The sequence below is a fragment of the Ambystoma mexicanum genome, chromosome 1q, assembly GCF_040938575.1.
Source record: "Ambystoma mexicanum isolate Mex_15411 chromosome 1q, UKY_AmexF1_1, whole genome shotgun sequence".
In the NCBI taxonomy this organism is placed as follows: domain Eukaryota; kingdom Metazoa; phylum Chordata; class Amphibia; order Caudata; family Ambystomatidae; genus Ambystoma; species Ambystoma mexicanum.
In genome coordinates this window covers 98,848,935-98,860,951 of record NC_090922.1, presented here as the reverse complement: position 1 = coordinate 98,860,951, position 12,017 = coordinate 98,848,935, and the positions used below count along the sequence as shown (strand labels likewise).

The 12,017-nt window shown below is 49.0% G+C and overlaps 1 long non-coding RNA gene across 3 annotated transcripts in view; it reads right to left on the bottom strand.

The window, feature by feature from the left end:
• LOC138525628 (uncharacterized) overlaps nucleotides 1–12,017 on the bottom strand; it is a 601,947-nt gene that overhangs the window by 571,556 nt on the left and 18,374 nt on the right. The window lies entirely within an intron of this gene.

The following is a 12,017-nucleotide window of genomic DNA, read 5'->3' as shown; positions in this document are numbered from 1 at the left end:
TGGGTGTTGGGTGGACATAGCTGAAGGGAAATGTCTACTTCCTGATGCTAACGTGATGATGATGGTCGTTATGGCCCATGGCCCTACACGTATATGTGCCAGAAGGTTACGAAAATGTTAGAGAAAGTTTGGTCAAATGACAACATTTCAAAAATTGCTCTGCGCTATGTTCAAGGTTGCATGATTTGCCTACAGCACAAGATGGGAAAGGGGATATCAACTCCAAGGGGAAGTTTTGGGCCACCTTCTGTCCCCTTCAAAGTCATCCACTTTGATTTTATTGAAATGGAACGGTGTAACAATATGAAATATGTGTTAATTGTCATCTGTGCTTTTATTAAATGGGTCGAGCCTTTTCCTGTCAAAGATGCTACAGCCATGACTACTGCGAAAACCATGTTAAAAGATTATTTTCCTAGGTTTGGGCTACCAAGAGTCATCTGGTCAGACAATGGTCCACATTTTGTCGCTGCTGTAATTCTGCAGATATGTGCGGCATTACAGATCGACAAACGGTTCCATTCGGCCAGACACGCTCAGAGCGCTGGACTAGTAGAAAGACACAATGGTATCATCAAGAACAAGCTCGCTAACACGTGTGCCGGCACCAAACTAAAATAGCTGGATGCCTTACCGATCGTGTTACTAGCCATGTGTACAGCTCCTCAGACTGGGCTCTCTCCATTTGAGGTGGTAATGGGGAGATCTGCCAATATCTGGAATCTACCGAAATGTCGATCTTTAAAGAATATCGAAAATGTACTTCTTTCAGATTACTGCAGCCAGTTGACTAAAAATCTGTATTTGATTTAACCTCAGGTGCGAGAGGCTTTACCTGTGCGATACGAGGGCCCTGGCCACAGCATTTGGTCTGGGGATTGGGTGCTCACCAAGGCATTTGAGCGTTCTTCTTGCCTTGCACCTCATTGGCGGGGCCCATTCCAGGTCCTGCTGGTCACACAGACGGCGGTGTGTGTCGCAGGCAGGAAACATTGGATTCACGCGACGCATCTCAAGAAACTTCCTCACCCAGTGCCACACTATACAGAAGAAACAGAACCCTTTGCTAACGCTGCAACCAACAATCCCGAAGCAGTAAATAACATTGAGAGTGCAACGGAGAATCTCTCTGAGCCTGTGAGGCTTGGGGAACCTGCCATTTCGTCTCCACACTCTCCAAAAGTTTCGCTTATGGAAACTGTCGTTCCGGATTTTGAATCTTCATTTGCTCTTGATACGTTGCTTCCAATGGGAAGTGACGACACATTGTTTCCAGATCAATCAGTACCAGGAACAGCAAGGTACAATCTGCGTCCAAGGAAATAGACTTACGGCACGGTTTTGTTGTGCATTCGATAGACTTACGGCATGGTTCGGCTGTGCATTCGGAGAAGGAAAAGAATCATCGAGGGCTTGCTTTTTGTACAAGTAATTGTTTGAGAAAAAGGGAATTATGTTGGCTAGTGTTGTGGAAGGACTAAGAAGGACTAAGAAGTCGCGAGGCCGTGAGGTCACCTGCTAATGACACTGGGGTTTTTCATTTGAAGACTGCAATGCCTGCAACCGCTACCGCTCGTACTAGACTGATAAATGATCGTGTGACCGGCCGGGAAAATTGACAAATCTTTTGGGCCCCGAAAACGTATTGCTGTTTTTTTTATAATGTCGATTGGTTTTATAATAGTAACTGTGCTAAGTCTCTGGTACCTGGAAGAAGTGCATCCATTCGAAATCTTGTTGCCAACTGAAAATGTACCCACTGTCCCTACTCCTATTGTGCATTTGCATACTTTGTCCCCTAGATACTCTCAGCATAGACAAAGATATTATAACAATACATTGTTACTCATCATGAATGCCATGAATGCCATTTTTAATAGGTCCAACTGTTGGGTCTGCTCGCATTGACCGCAACATGGCGATAAGGGGCTAGGTTGGTATATTCATCTTTTAACAACTGCTTGTTATGCTTCTCATAGAGCACAGTTCTTTGGCCGTTGGAACAATAGCATCTCGGGGAACTTTGATGGCACTAATTTGAATAGTTTTGAGAAACGTGTTCTGACTCCGCTGGGATGCTCACTTTTCGCAAATAGGAGCAAGCTTAATGTTGCTTCTATTAGGCCCTCCGATAGACTGTCTCGTCCCTTTCAATCTTTGATTTCCTTCAAGATGGCTCAGATAGGCAATAAGGATGCCATGCCTCCTTCCTACACTGTTAACCATAGCCTCGATTCAGCTTCTTTCTGCATACAGAGGAAGGGTACTCAGTCAATGGGAGATTTTAAAGGTTGTGCCAACGTTGCGAATTTGACTGGGGAAGACAGACCTTTGTATGTAGGCGAACATGTCTACTTTGTTTGCGGTAATGTAGCATTTCCATCGTTACCCAGGGATTGGCAGGGAACTTGTTATTTATGTTATTTAGGGATCCTGTTATCTGGGGTGTTCATAGCTAGTACTGGAGAGGTTTCAAAGGCTTGTCCACGGCGGGACGAGAATGGTGACACTCCAGCACAGGTCTTGGAAGATGTAGCAAAATCCTTCGTGCCATTTTGGGGGCAGATAGCGAATTCCGAAGACATCAGAAGGCTAGCGAGAGTACTGGAGAGAACCATCAACCGGACCACGGACATACTCTATAATATGACATTAGAACAGAAGGCAATAAGATTAGTAGCACTTCAGAACCGGATGGCATTAGATGTCATTTTCATGCCAGATTCCTCCCCAACTATCTTCAAGGCAATACAGAATCTGCACGTCCTTAGTTCAGAAGTGCATTTTCCCGAGGGAAACTGGGATTTTAGCGCTTGGTTCTGGGACTTCTTGCGATCTTGGGTTTGAAAGGTATTGTCGGTCTTACTGATCATTTGGGGAATTTTGTTGTTTCTTTGCTGTTGTATCCAGTGTTTGCCTAGTATATGTTCGATGCTAGGGGGATGTTGCACACAGGTGATAGGTACAATAGGACATAAGATAAATGCCCCACATAAAAACTCCAAAGAATATGTGTTAAAGGAAATTTTAGCAACTGATCTAATGGCAATAGATATTTCTGACAGTGATCCAGGGTGCATGGACGATGATACATGGAATTGTTTGCAAGAAGATCAGAAGTAGTTTCGCACTTGGCATAGGCCAAAAGGAGGGTTTGTCAAACGGGAAATTATATTGTGCCTCCTACTGTGATAAATATATGTATATTGGCCTACACCAAGCTGCTCGTAAGCTACTTGCGAAGAAATCCGTGTTGCAAGGTCCTGACCTTAGAATCAATGTAAGCCGCCATTTTAGGTCAGTCCGCCATTTTAGGTTCTCGCTGCAAAGTCACTCTGTGAGCTAAAATGGTGGACGGTGTCATTCCGAATGTAACATGGCCATCTTGACCACTGTGTTTAAACTAATGTATAACTTGCCTGCAGACTACATGTTGGGGTCGTGAACTGAGACCTTGTCCTTCGTTGACCTGTGTGTAAAGGATTACTTGTGTCAATGAAGCTAGTCCGCAAGCATATGTTACGAACAATGTGTCCAAATACTGAACTGAGACACTTGTTCAAACTACATTGTATAGATGTTTGAGAAGGTCTATATAAGAAATCCTTAAGTACACTATAGCCATTGAGGCTTGTTGGTGAATACATTAAAAGTAAACCCTAAACGTACAGATGTATGAACTCGGCACGAACCCTAGATCTGTAATGTATTAATGAATATTAACCCACAGTGGGGTTGGACAACATGTTTTCAAAAGTATAAAAGGTGCGACTATTCTAATGTACAGTCCCACTCACTGAGCACAACGAACAGCGCTGGCGTTAGCTGTGTTGTTTTGAGGGCCGATAGCTATCTGTTGCTTTGTCCTTTGAAACTGTTCAGTATAAAATAAAGATCTTTGTATGTTCCTTTGTAACCCGTGTTCAGTGTATTTCCTTTTGGGGGTACTCAGCCTCGATATTTTCTCTTTGTTTTCACAGTATGTTCGTATTTTTCATGTCTAAATGCATCTTTTACCTATTGTATATGCTCTTCCTGTGGCGTGCATGTTTGTGTTGTGTCTAAAGCATGCACCTTTACTGTTACAATGTTAATTTAAATGCTTTTGTCATTGTCATTTCACATTGTCCCAAACCCTGCGGTACCAGTGGGGGATAATGGTGGAAAGGCTGTCTCAGGGAGTAACGTCTTTCACCTTTGCGGTATTGGTGCAGGGAAGGGGCAGACGCTACGGATGACGTATTCATCTGCCTCCCAACAAATTGCTGGGTCTTGAGAAGGCACACGACAATCCTCTGTAACATTCTTCTGCAGCCAACATTAATGAGTGACAGCCTGGGTGTAATAGTTATGAAGAGAGGCTCAGTAATTCATAAAATTGCATGCCAACAATTTTGGAAGTCAGTCAATTTTTTGGGAAGTCAATATACTTCCATGCCAAAAAAAGTTAGCAGTAAATGACTTATGTGATACAAACGGAAGGCAGTCGCAAAAAGACGGGTAGAATTCTAATGCCTTTTCCATTTCCAAGTCTGAGAAGCAAACCAAAGACAACGTTGCAGTCCAACTGTGGTCACAGGGAGCAGAGAGAGACACTCCAGGACAGTGGTGCATAACATGCGGCGCGTGCACCGAATGCAACCCTCCAGGACATTATATATGCCCCTTGAAGAGTTTAACGATGAAGTGCTGCTTGCATGAAGCCATGAGTTGCTCAGTCAGGCATGTGATGCGTCTGAAGGCTCTAGGGTCCTGTTTTTGTCATTGCATCTCGAGACGGGATGTTTTTCTTCCATAACACACAGAAATCAAAGTGCTAATGCCATTAAAAAGCTATGTATCACGTATTACAATAAAACCGTAATAAAAAGTACAGCTTAAACTCCATGATTTTAAAACTCAAATTCACGCACCGATGCCCCTTCCATCTGCTCCTTCCCACGGGTAGTTCAGGCCACTGTATGGGACTTGTGTGGTGCATTCAGACATCCAGCTAAGCCAGTTGTAGTGCGCCCCTGCTCCAGGACATTTTAAGGATACTAAAAGTACAATCAGCACGTTTATGAATGTGTCGGAGGCTCAGAAACTGGAGGCTGCATTTGAAAGACAGCAACCTCTGCAGGAGTCTTTGGCTTCCTGGCTCACTCATTCGGCAAGTTCCTCAGCTCGTTCTGGATTTACCAATCTCTAAAATGGGCATAGTCGAGGCAATGGAGAGGCGCGTAGTAGAGAAAAGGACTGAACTCTTTTGTACGCCAGTATGTTCATTTGACTGTGACACTGAGAATTTGTTTGGCAGCTTTTGTAAACCGCGAGAGGATGCATGATCGTGCATGCGCGAGAGCGGATGTGCACACTCCTGGCTGGATTGAATGTTGAGACGTTTGGCAGAACAGTGGCATTGTGCCAGGCGGTTGACAGATAGTGGGTGGTTGGGGAAGACTAAAGCTTGAACGATAGATACGGGTTAGACAAATCGAACCCCAGAGTAGCGCACCCTTCAGGTTGCCCAGTGTGGTGTCCAGCTCATGGGGAGAGGGCGTTCACATGCTGCCTCGACCAGACTGCCAGTCCACGCTTTCCCTTACCCCTGTAGCGAGGCAGCCAAACGGTTTACAGATGCCTCTTACAAGGGTTTGCAGCCTGCAGCTCTCCTGACGTTTTGCACTGCAACTCCATGATCCCTTATCATTGGCTATGCTGGCAAGAGCTGATGGGAATTGTAGTCCAAAACACCAGAAGTGATAGGAGGCAGCTTTGCTCCTTGATGGGTTCTGGCTCTGGCAGGGTTCCTGAAGACGTGATGTGACACAACTGATCAAATGGGTAAGCAAAGCAATTTGGGGGTGTTACGGGTAGATTATGTGTAGCTAGAAACCCTGTGCAAATCCCAGATTGACAGATTCTTGAAACGCATAATGCATTGATCAGGAGAGATATATTCTCATGGTGTTGCTGTGTGTTTAGCTATTTCTCGATGTATCAATGACACGCGGGGGTGAAACCATCTCCTAAGGGGGCAATCGAGGTAGAAATAAAGATATTGGCAGTAGGTTCCAGGACCTAGGTTTCCAGTCCTGGAGTACACGCCTCCATCATTGAAGGCTTCACCCTTAGCCGTGAAGTGGCTTTTCAGGGCAGTAATTTTGGCCAAGAAACAGATCTTAAAGAACTGAAAAGTAAGTAACCAGGCAAGGTGAATATAGCTGGATCGCTGACCTCTTAAACGTCTTGGCCAGGGAGAAGGTCATCTTTACAAAGAAAGATATTCTGGGTGGATATGAAGATATCAGGCCTGCCTTTAATGAGTATTACACATAATGTTGATGTTAGGACTGATGTGTGGTAGATTAATACATGAGTATGTGTATTTGTCATTGTGTCTCTGTCTTGTGTTTTATTTTGTCTCTGTTTTGTCCTTTAATTAATGAGTTTGTGTAGAGTGGGGAGATCAATAGCCCATCTGCAAGGCCTCGTTCACTTAATGGGGTCTCTATAAAGTGTTTGAGTTGGGGTCTTTTTCTTTGAGCCCCCTTTTTATTGCTTCATTAATTTTCCCTCAATTAATTATATTGCAAAAAATAGCCCTTAGAAATATATACAAATAAATATACTAGCTTCCATCGACAGGTGGAGTTCAGGTCCAGTAGTTTATTGGGCTTCATAGGCTAATAAACTCAATGGGCCTCATTACGACCCAGGCGGTAATCTTCCGTCATTACCGCCATGGCGTAATGAGCGTTTACGCCGTGGGCCGATGGCGTAAAGAGCGCCACATTACGACCCATCGCGCACGAGCATTACGCCATGGCGGTAATGCAATTGACGCCATGGCGGAAAAGGCCCCTACCGGCATCGTAAAGCGAGCAAGGTGCACTTCCGCCACCGTAAGTAGCGGCCACCGTAATTAGCGCCCACCGTAAGTATCGGCCACCGTAATTTGCGGCGGCCGTAAAAAGCAGAACCGGAAATAGCGTCATCGCGCCGGAACGGGAAACAGCACGTCGGCCATCTTTAAAAACACAATCCATTGCCATCCTACCGAACAACACCAGATCCAACCCTGACACCTGTCCCAACCAATCACCCACCCATCCAAGTACCCGAAAATGCCTAAAGTTGTAAAGAAGGCATGTGACCGCCAGCGCCAGGAGAGATTCAGCCGGGAGGAACTCTGCATGCTTGCGGAGACCCTGCAAGACAACGCAGGTGTCGTTTTCTCCCCGGAAATGACCAGGACAGCGATAGCGAAGAAGAAGGCCATCTGGGCCCTGGTGGCGGAGCGCGTCAGCGCGGTGGGGACCGTACCCCGCACCCCACAGCAGTGCAGGAAGCGCTGGGATGACCTACGCATACGGGTCAGAGCCGTCATCTCTGCAAACCGCAACCTTGCCCTGGGTACCGGTGGAGGGTCGGAATCCCCACTAAAACTCCAACCGTGGGAGGAGATCTGTGCAACCACGATTGGCATGGAATCCATTGAAGGCGTCGGAGGGATGGAAAGGGGAGCTCCGACATCAGGCGATGAAGGTAGGTGCCTCAAACAAGACATGCCATAGTCACTGCAGTCCATTCATGTGTAGCACAAGGTTGCCCTACAGTGTAAATGCAACACATTTCAACACTGCCCATAGCCACATGCGAGCACCACCCTGTATACACTGCTGGCACCCGCATACCTGCATCCACATTCCACACTAAAAGGAGACAACCTGCATGGCCCTGCCTGAAATCTGCCTCATCTACTGACCAGAATAATGTCAATCATTGTCATTCCAAAGTCCGCAGACCCATCAATTACGCCCTCCCTCCTTTGCTCCACCACAGGCACAGATTCACACCCCGAGGACCAGGACACCACTGCGACGAAGAGAGCCAAGAAGGCCAACAATACCGTCCCCGCACCCTCAACCTCAGCTGCAGTGAGGCAGACCCCACAACAAGCAGGACCCACTGCGAGCATACCGGACGTCCCACCAGCAAGCACCCCTGTAGGCAGCAGGCCAGCAGCAGCTGCTCCACCTCTACCGACATTGCCTGCCACAGAAGGCACCGGGTCAGCGGCCAGCAGCAACATCGGTGAGACAGCTGCAATAGCTGCATGTTCAGACTCAGACATGGAGCACGAGGTCAGAAGCCCCACTGACCTACTACATTCCCCCTGTTACTCAGACGCCAGTCCCCATGAGGATCACACACAGGGGCACACAGAGGTAGAGGAGTGGCCTTCCACCCCATGCCCAGTCCTCACTCCACAGGAGGGGAGCAGCCCCTCCATCACACCACCAGCACTGGCCATGGGCCAGCAGGGGCAGCAGTCCCTCGAGGACATCACAGAACGGCAGCAACAACTGTCCACGATGCTGACTGAGCATGCCGCGGAATGTGTGGGGGCTAGGGCAACCATTGAACAGGCCACGGAGACCCTAAGGGCCGAAGTAGCGCAGAGCACTGCCACCCTGAGGGATGCCATGCAGGCCATGTCTAGGGACATCTGTGTTGAACTTGCCGGCTTGCGTCGTGCGCTCACTGAGCTCACCCACACCCTACAGGACGTGCATGCACGGGGGCAGGCAGGGACATCCTCCACTGCCAGTTCTGCACAGAGCAGCCCCGTGCGACGTTCCGGACGTAACCTGCGCTCCACAGCCAGGGGTGCCCCGGGGGCCGGGAGAGGGGGCTTGTAACAGCCTGTGGCCACTGTCACAGGCATCTGTTGACACCTACATGGGGTGTGCAGGGGGGAGGTGGGGGGGTGAGTTGGGGTGTGCAGGGGGAGGTGGGGGGGTGTGTTGGGGTGTGCAGGGGGAGTGGGGGGTGTGTTGGGGTGTGCAGGGGGGAGGTGGAGGGGTGTGTTGGGGTGTGCAGGGGGGAGGTGGGGGGGGTGTTGTGGTGTGCAGGGGGGAGGTGGGGGTGTGTGTTGGGGTGTGCAGGGGGGACGGGGGGGTGTGTTGGGGTGTGCAGGGGGGAGGTGGGGGGGTGTGTTGGGGTGTGCAGGGGGAGGGGGGGTGTGTTGGGGTGTGCAGGGGGGAGGTGGGAGGGGGTGTGTCACGACGTTTCATAGTTTGAATACACTTTTTTCTTTCCGAAAAAGAAATGTGTGGACATTTTCATTGCGTATGTGTGCTTTATTGGTGTACAGTCCACAGTGTGCATGTCCCAGAGCCACACAGTGCCCAAAGTGCAGTCACCATGTGATACACACCAGCCGTGTGTGCTAGAAGCAGTGGTCGATGATACTTTGGCGCATTGCACGCCCCTCCTGTGCATCGCCTCCTCCATGGGGTGCCGCCCCATCTGCACCCTCCTCATCCTCATCGTCAGGTGGTTGCAGTTCTGCGTCAGGGGGCAGGGGCACATTCCGACGCACATATTGTGTAGCATGACACATGCCATGACGATCTTTGCCACCTTCTCATGGCCATACAGGAGTGCCCCACCAGACCTGCTGAGGCTTCGGAACCGTGCCTTCAATAGGCCGAATGTCTGCTCTATGACCACACGAGTACGTGTATGTGCCCGGTTGAAGTCCTCTACGTGCTGGTTCTGCGGGTTCCGGACTGGTGTAAGGAGCCACCTCTTCAGGGGATAGCCTGCATCACCTGTATGTAGGCGAGAATGTATGTGTCAGTCATGTTGTCTGATCAAGAACATGATGTTCCACCATGGCTTGCATCCAACTGTTACTTTGGCTCACTTCTACATGCACTAATTGATTCACACAATGCAACCAGTATATGCTCATGGCTCCCATGGCCTGTTTTGCATGCCATCACCCAATGTATGCAGAGGGGTTGTGTGCATTGTGAGTGCCCATCCTCTGTCTCCGTTCTCTGTGTTACTCACAGCCAGGTGGCGTATGCACCCCCCCCCCCCTTTCAGCCAGGTGGAGTATGCACCCCCCCCCTTTCAGCCAGGTGGAGTATGCATCGGTACGTCATTCACGTGCCCACTTCCATGACATTGGACTCACCGAGTAGCCACGATCTTGGCCCTGCATGTTGCTCCATGTAGCATGGTATTGTGGAGTTCCTCAGGACCATAGAATCATGGGTTGATCCGGGGAATCGGGCACAACAATGTGTGATGATCTTGTTGGAGTCACAGACCATTTGCACGTTGATTGAGTGGAACTGTTTCCGGTTGCGGTACGGTACCTCCATGGCACGTGGAACCACCAATTCCACATGGGTGCAGTCGATGGCACCAATGCAACCGGGTATGCCGGCTAGTGCATGGAAACCCACTTTGGTGTTTGCAATCTCCTGGCCAGTCCGTGGTAATGAGATGTGGTCGTCTGTGTGCTTGAGGAGGGCATCGAGCACTTGGATGAGTGTTCGTGAGAATAATGGTTGTGAAATGCCATGCAGGTGCCCCACTGTGTGCTGGTAGGTGCCTGTGGCCAGGAAGTGGAGTACAGACACTACCTTCAGTAGGGGGGGGATGGCGGTTGGAGTTTCTATCATGCTGACGATGTCGTTGTGTGTCATGTCTACGATGGCGGTGATGGTGTCCCGGTCCAAACTGTACAGGGTGTGGATCTGCTCAGCAGTCAGGTTGAATGGATTGGCTCTGATGCGTGGGATTGGGGGCTGCCTGCGTGGTGGCACTGGCTGTGCTGGTGGGGCTTGCTGGGCCTGCCTTGCCCTCCTTCTCCTCCTGCGTCTCCTCTGTGCTGCCTGTTGTTGTTGTTGCTGTTGTAGCACATGCATTGCTATCAGGTCCTCCAGCCCCAACATTGCTAGTCGTATTGGTATCATTGTGGAGTGTGACTGGGTGTGGGAAGGGGTGGGGTGTGCTCTTTTTGTACTTCCTGAGTCTGTATTGCCTTCACCTGTGCTGTTTCTGTGCACTTGTGGCAGCTGCATTCACTTAACATGGCCCTTTACGGTTGGTTCGTGATGGCGTTATTAGCACCATGGCGGTAAGGTACTTAATGGGCTGGGTGATGGCGTTAGGTGCATGTCCGCTTGGGTCGGCATTTGCGTACCTTTCCGCCATGGCGCTAAGTACGGTGTGGCCGGTTGCGTGCGTGCACCCTTAGCGCAGTTAGCGGCAGCGTTAACTACGATGCCGCTAATGGCATCGTAGTTAACGGTCACGGGTCATGATCGGACCTGGCGGAAAACGATGGCGGTAACCATTTACCGCCATCGTTTTTCACTTAGCGCCAGGGTCGTAATGAGGCCCACTGTCAATGAACCAAATCAAACACATGATGGACCGGCACAAATCATATCAGTCTATACAACAAACTATTTGCTCTGGACATTTATATAAAGAAAGCATAATGGAATACATTGGACACCTCTATGGTTAAGGATTGGGGTTTTAAGATCAAAGCTTCTCTATCAGCTGAATCTCAGTTGAGTGTGGTGTGTCAATCAGGTCATTTCCTATTGAAGGTGTTTCGGAAGGTCCGCCTCTTTTTGTCGCCACATCTGCGGACCCCAGTTGTGGCCTCACTGGTTTTTGGCACCTCTGATTATTGCAATTCTCCAAAGCCAGCATATTTTATTCGGCACCTTCAGGCCCTCCAGAATCTGGCTGCCTGAGTAGCGACTAAATCTCCATTTGGAATCCATGTTTCTCCTATTCCCTGTGCTCCGCGCTCCTATTATTTGTGCCCTAGACGGATTGTTTGAAAATCCCTGTGTATGGTACATCGAGATTTTTTAAGGTAAGGGTGCGGTAAACCCCCAGCTGAAAATTCCTCTTGAACCCTTTGGTTGCAAGATGCTCGTCTCATCCAAGTTCCATGCTTTAAGTACTCTTGTTATGGGGGCCGTGCCTTTTGTGTGGCTGCGGCTCGATTATGGAATCAACTTTCTTGCCCTCTTCGGGCTTCAAAGAATTGCCTTCTTTTTAGACAATCATTGAAAATTGATGTTTTCTGGGCCATTTCTGCGTTTGGTCTCTCAGTCTGTCCTGTCTGGGTTTTTCTCTTAGCGCCAAGATGCCTGACTGGTGGACGTTGCTCTTTTGAAATTCAGGTAAAGTAGCATAACATAACATAA